We start from the raw sequence: 6,907 nt of genomic DNA, 5'->3' as shown, positions 1-6,907 counted from the left end.
GCACTTAACAACAACACAACATATACAATTTAATATATATATATATAAGGAGCTCTTATAGCGTAGTGGTTACGAATCGGGCTGTGAGCCACAAAGATTTACAGCCTTGGAAACCCTGTATAGGGTCGCTATGAGTCGGAACCGACTCCACGGCACATAACAACAAATATTGCATTGGAACTGACATCACCTAATATTATCTATAATATTATTGGAGTTTTCAAAGGAGCAAAATCATAGCAAATGTTAATAATATTACATTTTTAAGGAACATAGAATAGAGGTGCTTAATCAGACTAGTGGGAGAAATGGTAGAAGGTGATAATAAGTTGCTTTATTATTATTGGTATTTAAATGACCCACTTGTGTATATTAAGACAGATAAGATTTTGCCAGTGATGCAGTTGGGTGATATATTCACAGCTCAGTTGGATTCTAGTCAGGAGAAAATATAAATAAGTCATTGTTGGATTTTTTTTTTTTTAATTCATGAGAGCATATAGCAGTCATTTGCACATTTACTTTAATTGGAATGTTATTGAAATAGCTACTTAGGGCATTCTCACAAATGAACAAGAATATTGAATTTAACTGAAATGAAAATCATGGAAATGCCAAAGTGTCAGGGCTTTACATTAGCAAAAGTACTCACAATTACCAGCATCGTCACATTTTTGGCTTGTTTCTTGGGTTTTTAGAATGTGGTCTTGTTTGGGACTTCAAAGAGTAGTTAGAACAATTGGAAGAATTTTGTGGAAAAGGCACAAAAATCCAACATTGAATACTAGGAAATTGCTGTTGTTGTTAGGTGCCAGTCGGTACTGACACATAGAGACCCTATGCACAACAGAAAGAGACAGTAAAGACTTTATAAAAGTAGTGGTGGTGGTGTGCCTAGGATTGTCTAGGCTCCATTATTCCTGAAATATATACTGGGTGAGCTTCCCAAAGGGGAATCCACTGGCTGTTTAGTACCCTGTGAATCTTTCAGCATAAAAGTCATTTGTAAAATATATGACTTCTAGTGAAGAACGTTTATTTTGACATTGAAAACTTTGGCTATATTAAAGCATCAGACAGCTTCTGCCCCTGTCTTTGTTTTGAATGATGGTTAAGAGAACCTCAGGCTAATTAAACCTTAGGTTTAACTCAAAATCAAAACTGAGTTATCCTTCATTGCAAGATTTTGATTCTCTTTTAATATTAATAAAGAGCCCTGGTGGCGCTGTGGGTTAAACATTGGACTACTAACCGCAATGACGGCGATTCAAACTAACCAGCCATGTCATGGGAAAAAGATGAGGTTGTTTGCTCTCATATAGATTTATAGCCATAGATACCTGACATATGGTTGCTATGAGTCAGAATCAACCCAATGAAAGCAGGTTTGGTCTCTTTGGTTTGGTTTAATATTGATTGCCAGTTAACACTAAAACTATCATTAAAATATTTTCTTTCTTATATATCAATTCTTCAAAGACCTTTTTGTGTCTCTGTCCTTTTGTTTCAATTATTTTAGAATTACTGCAGATGAAACTGACCAGAGAACTTGACAAAGCTAATACAAGAGTTTTTGACAGTTGTTTCCAAGTTTTGAGGGCATTTTGTATGATCAATTTCCAGCCGTTTACAAAGTGGAAGATACTAACCAGTCAACTCAGTTTTATGAAGCCCATTTTACATAACGTGGAGATAGGATACACATCCATAAAGTATTTTGGATGTTGTTGTTAAGTGCCATCGAGTTGTTTCTGACCCATAGCAACCACAGACGTTGAGGTTCAAACGACTTTGCAGTCTAGTGCATTAACCCACAGTACCAAACCAGGACTCTTTGGACACAGTAGTGATTTTTAAATACATCTTGTTCAATATACATGACAACATGATCATGGTTGTGTCCTTCAGATATTATGTCTCAGGTGTACGAAATTCCTTTTGGTATTCTGCCTCAGCAAAAGCTTACTTAGGGATCAATGTAGTACAAACACCAGCTGCAATCAAGTTGTTTTCGACTCATAGTGACCTCATGTATGTCAGAGTAGAATTGTGAATCTCTAGCTTTATAGAGTCCTGGGGTGCTGCTATGGAATAAAGCAGTGGACCAAAAGGTCGGTTTGAACCACAAGGTTGGCAGTTCAAACTTACCAGCTGCTCCTCAGAAACCCTATGCAGGGTCGCTATGAGTGAGAGCCAACTCGATGGCATTTAACAGCAATAACATTTTTGTTAGTATCCAAGAATATTGACCATTTTCACCAACCAGGTATTCTTCATTTAATGACAGAGAGATTAAGAACAATATTAAGTCCTATAATACATAGAAGACAAATAGGTCTTGGCAAACAAACACTAATGACGTGATTAGGTGCCTAGGATGTGCATACTGATAATTAATTCCCTCTCAGCCGAAGATCAGAATCATCCCATGGGACCACTACTGAACAAAAAGAATCAATCCATCTATTGAGCAAAAAAAAAAAAAAAGCTTAATTCCAGTATGTACAATGCATTTTTCTATCAGATGGTTTGGGTCAGAAACTTCTTCTTGAAATTGACAGGAACATAAAAAACTACAAAACATTCATTTTTTCTTGAAAGCCATACTTATATTTTCTGAACACATAGCCCCTAATTAGAGTAAATTACCCCTGATGGAATAAGCATTCAGCAAAAACAGGAAAGAAACAAAAGTTAATTTCCCAGTGCCATGGGGAGGTCTTGACTGGTCACAAACTGTCTCTAAATCTTAGGAACTATGGTTTTAAGAACTCAGCTAATAGAACTGAGCAGGAAGTAAACTTGATTAGCATTTTGTAAGTAATTTTGAGCACAAAAGATATATTTACAATAATAGCTAAGACTTATCATCTACGATGGAACTTGACACTGGCAAAAAAGAAAATAAAGTAAACTGAGCCCATTAAAATGACATCAGATCAATTATGATATTTATTTTCTTGTACACTGCTTATCACTTTTTAATTTTAAAAAATATGATTGGGTATCTCTGGCTCCTAATAAGGAGAATGAGTTAGCATTGATTGGGCTTGTTTATGAAACATTTCTACACACGTTATTCACTTGTTCTTAATTCATAACACAGCTTTTTCTAATATAGACTGCCAACCGCTGTTATCTGCAATAAGAAGGCCTGGAGGGATGCATTGTTTTTTCTCAAACAATTTAAATTATAACTTGTGGCTTTTTTTCTAAGGAATTATTTTGCGTCTTTCCACTTGGCACAGAGTAATAGAAATTATTTGGGGGGGTTAGAAACACTCTGATAGTTCTCAGCAAATGGAACTCTAATAATCATACTATTCATTAGGTCTGGAAAGAAAACAAGAGGTTTAATGGGATTTTAGTAGAGTAGTGGTTACGAATCGGGCTGCGAACCTTAAGGTCAGCGGTTCGAAACTACCAGCCGCTCCGCGGGAGAAAGATGAGGCTTTCTACTCCCGTAAAGATTTACACCCTCGGAAACCCTGTACAGGGTCACTATGGGTCGGACCCGACTCGATGGCACTCAATAACAACAACAACAGTTAACTTGTAATAAAGACAACAAAAACAAAAAAAAAAACTTTATTAGTAGGATTTTAATATTTGTTATTGTTGTTGTTGTTTCCCACCCTACTTATCACCAGTATTAGATATCAGTGCCATGGGTGTTCATGATAGGCTGTAATAAACATGACTTTGTGAGGAGAAGAAAGTTCTCACTTTCTGGTGCACACCTGTTCTCTTGTATTTTCAGTCAGTCTTGTCCAAGGGATCCTTCTTAGCTGCATGGAGAAAGGCGATTTGTCACTTGATAACCTCAGAATGCTTCTTGGCTCCTATGAGGTGTCTGTCATAACCACATTGCATCAGCCCTCTACTGAGTGGTTTGTGTCTCTTGTCTGTATCTAAGACTGTTCTGGAAAAGCTTATTTCTATCATCAAACCATATTCCACTGTTTTCATGCGACCAGTAATTCAGGGAAATTCATAGGTATGACATACCATTTTGCAGAAACATTAAATAAAAAGAAAAGACTATGCAGTGGGGGGAAAAAAATAGAAGGTTTTGGTAAGGAAACTAAAGCGATGTGAAAATTGCGATGCAGCAAAGTAAAACCAACTATCACCTCAGTATCCAAACTACTCTCACGTATGCTGCCTGCCTTTCAGAACTAGGAGTCTTACAAATCCTGAGAGTAGCCCAAATATTTATTGACGTCCTGATGGTTTCCATGCCAACAGTAGAGTTCCTCTCTCCCTTCCCCATACTAGCAGACTGTTTATTCAGGTCCTTGTTTCTGGTATCACTCTGTAGATTGCATTGTAATTACTCTATGCGTGTCTCATCCCCTCTAGTATGCATTAGTATGATAAGGTGCTTAGCTGTTTGGCTATATAGACCCACAGGAAGAAACTTGTTCCCAATGTTTGACCAGTGAGTATTTGTAGGTGGATAGATGTTGGGTCTGTTGGCCCAGTTTTCAGTCAAGGTCAGATACATTGAGGCTATTCCATTAGGAATACTTCAAAGTAGATCTTTTGTTGTTTTCCTAAAAGAGGTCCTGGTGTGGCACTGCAGGTTAATGCACTGGACTGCAAGGTCAGTTTCAGCCACAAGGTTGTCAGTTCAAGCTTACCAGCTGCTTCTGGGAAACCCTTTACAGGGTTGCTATGAGTCACTGTGAGTTGGGACCTACTCACCAACACTTAACAACAAACAACGAGAGAGGAACATGGTAGAATGGATTTTAGGTGAAAATAAGAGTGTGAGTCAAGTCCATGGTTTCCTTTACCTGTGTAAGTTCCCTTCTGTGTTTCATCCTTCAGTACATCAGTAACCTGTAGCACACCACTGCTTCGATAGACAATGCATTTCAAGTGGGTTTGTAATGTTTGGCTATAGTTTTTACTTAGAAAGAGATGTATTTTTGTGGGTGAAAAATCTTTCTTATTCTTTTCTTCTGCTACATAATCTTCATCATGTCTGGATTTTTTAAAATAATGACATATTTAATTTCTTGATCACACAATTTTTTATTATTTATTTGCATAATTAGAAAGATAAGTAATGCTGACTCCTGGAGTTATCAGTTGGGCATCTGTCCCCTGGTTGTTAAATTAGTTTATTAGATGTTGTGGCCACCAGAGGGATAGGTTAAAAAAATACAAAAAAAAAAAAAAAAAAGAAAGAAATAAAACATGGGTATACTATTAGAAACACGAAAGACATTAAAGTAAAATACTGATGTTAACAACCACAACAAACTCCATCCCAAGTGGCTGTTGATCATTGCATCACACCTTCAATTTGACTTGCCTCCTACTTATAATGTTACATAGTATACATTGTTCTGTGTATTTAATTTTTCAAAACGTGCTTAAAGTAGGGATAAGAAAAAAACCCAACTATTGCTGATGTCAGGTTTAACTGAGATTTCTCCCAGCAGTCAACTGCCAGTAAATGTTTTCTCATCTTGTTTCTGATTTAGGTGAGGTTACTTTGGTTTTCATGCTATGTATCACTCTAAGCAGTAACACGGTGGTACATAGGATAAGCACTGGATTGAGAACCACAAGGTCAACAGTTCGAGTCCACCAGCAGTTCCACAGGAAAATGATAAGGCTTTCCACTCCTGCAAAGATTTACAGCCATGAAAACACTATGTAGTGTCACTGACTCAATGACACTTAATGACAACTTCTTTATTAACATCTGAAGCTCAGAAGAAATGACCTTTAAATTGGCAGTTGTACCTCTACTCTGCAATATACTGACTCTCTTTCTTCACAACCCTGCCTCTTTCAAAGCAAGCTTTGTTATACCAAGTCCCCCTGAAGAACTACAGCTCTGGTCACCAGCTATTTAAGGCAATGGATTAAAACAGTTGAAAGGCTCTAGGAATCTTGAGTTTTTAGAATGTCACAATATAATTTACTTAAAATTAGTCACTTTAAGAAAACATAGGCAACCTCTGCATCAGCCATTAATTATGGCATGCCAGATTATGCATGCATGTGGGGGTGTTTTTGTGTTTTCAAAACAGACAAAGCTAAGACATCCCCGTATTTTGAAAAAGCACATCTATAAATCACGCTGAAACATGGTTTAGAACGAACCTAGAAGAGAGAGGCTCCAACACAAGCATTTGAAGCATATTTATAGTCGCCGTTTCCTCTATGATAAGTAGCAAGGAAAATCATAGCACATTGACAGGGGACTTCAAAAAGTTGGTGGAAAATAAAATGAAAAGATAATAGAATTTCTCCACAAACTTTTTAAATCCCCCTCAGACCTCATGTTTTGTGACTTTTCCAAGCATTATTCATGAGCATATGTGAGTTTAAGGATCCAGAAAAAACCCTCAAGATATTTTGTTAGTATGAAAAATATTTTTTAGTTTTAAAACCTATATTGCCATTTAATTATATGAATAATTAATTAGTAAGAAGCAGAAAAAAATTACACATCATAATCAAAATCACCAATTTTATGCATAATGTAGTATACTGTCTTATCTATACAATGAATGTTATATAATCACAGAAATAGATAGATAGATAGATAGATAGATAGATAGATAGATAGATAGATAGATAGATAGATGTTAAGAAAAGATAGATACAAAAGAGTTTACATAATTCGCTCTTCAGTAATCTGCTTCTTGAGTCAACAATCTATCATTAAACTCTTCCAGTTTTCATAAATCAAAATCTTATGATTGTGATTATCAATATGCATATATTTCACCGCAGAGATGTGTCCTTATAACCTACTCTGCTCAGCCTCTTTCTTACAACTAGATATTAAGGGTGCTTATGTTTCTTCCTTAAGGAGCTCTGGTAGCGTAGTGGTTACGAATCGGGCTGCGAACCTTAAGGTCAGCGGTTCGAAACTACCAGC

The 6,907-nt window shown here is 36.5% G+C and overlaps 1 protein-coding gene and 1 pseudogene across 1 annotated transcript in view; one reads left to right on the top strand and one right to left on the bottom strand.

The window, feature by feature from the left end:
* GPC6 (glypican 6) overlaps positions 1-6,907 on the top strand; it is a 1,623,644-nt gene that overhangs the window by 916,494 nt on the left and 700,243 nt on the right. The gene's annotated exons all lie outside the window — the stretch shown is intronic.
* LOC102815006 overlaps positions 1-6,907 on the bottom strand; it is a 167,219-nt pseudogene that overhangs the window by 28,727 nt on the left and 131,585 nt on the right.

The sequence above is a fragment of the Chrysochloris asiatica genome, unplaced genomic scaffold, assembly GCF_000296735.1.
Source record: "Chrysochloris asiatica unplaced genomic scaffold, ChrAsi1.0 scaffold00005, whole genome shotgun sequence".
Lineage (NCBI taxonomy): Eukaryota > Metazoa > Chordata > Mammalia > Afrosoricida > Chrysochloridae > Chrysochloris > Chrysochloris asiatica.
Note: the sequence above shows the minus strand (reverse complement) of the source record. Positions and strands in the feature narration are given on the sequence as shown.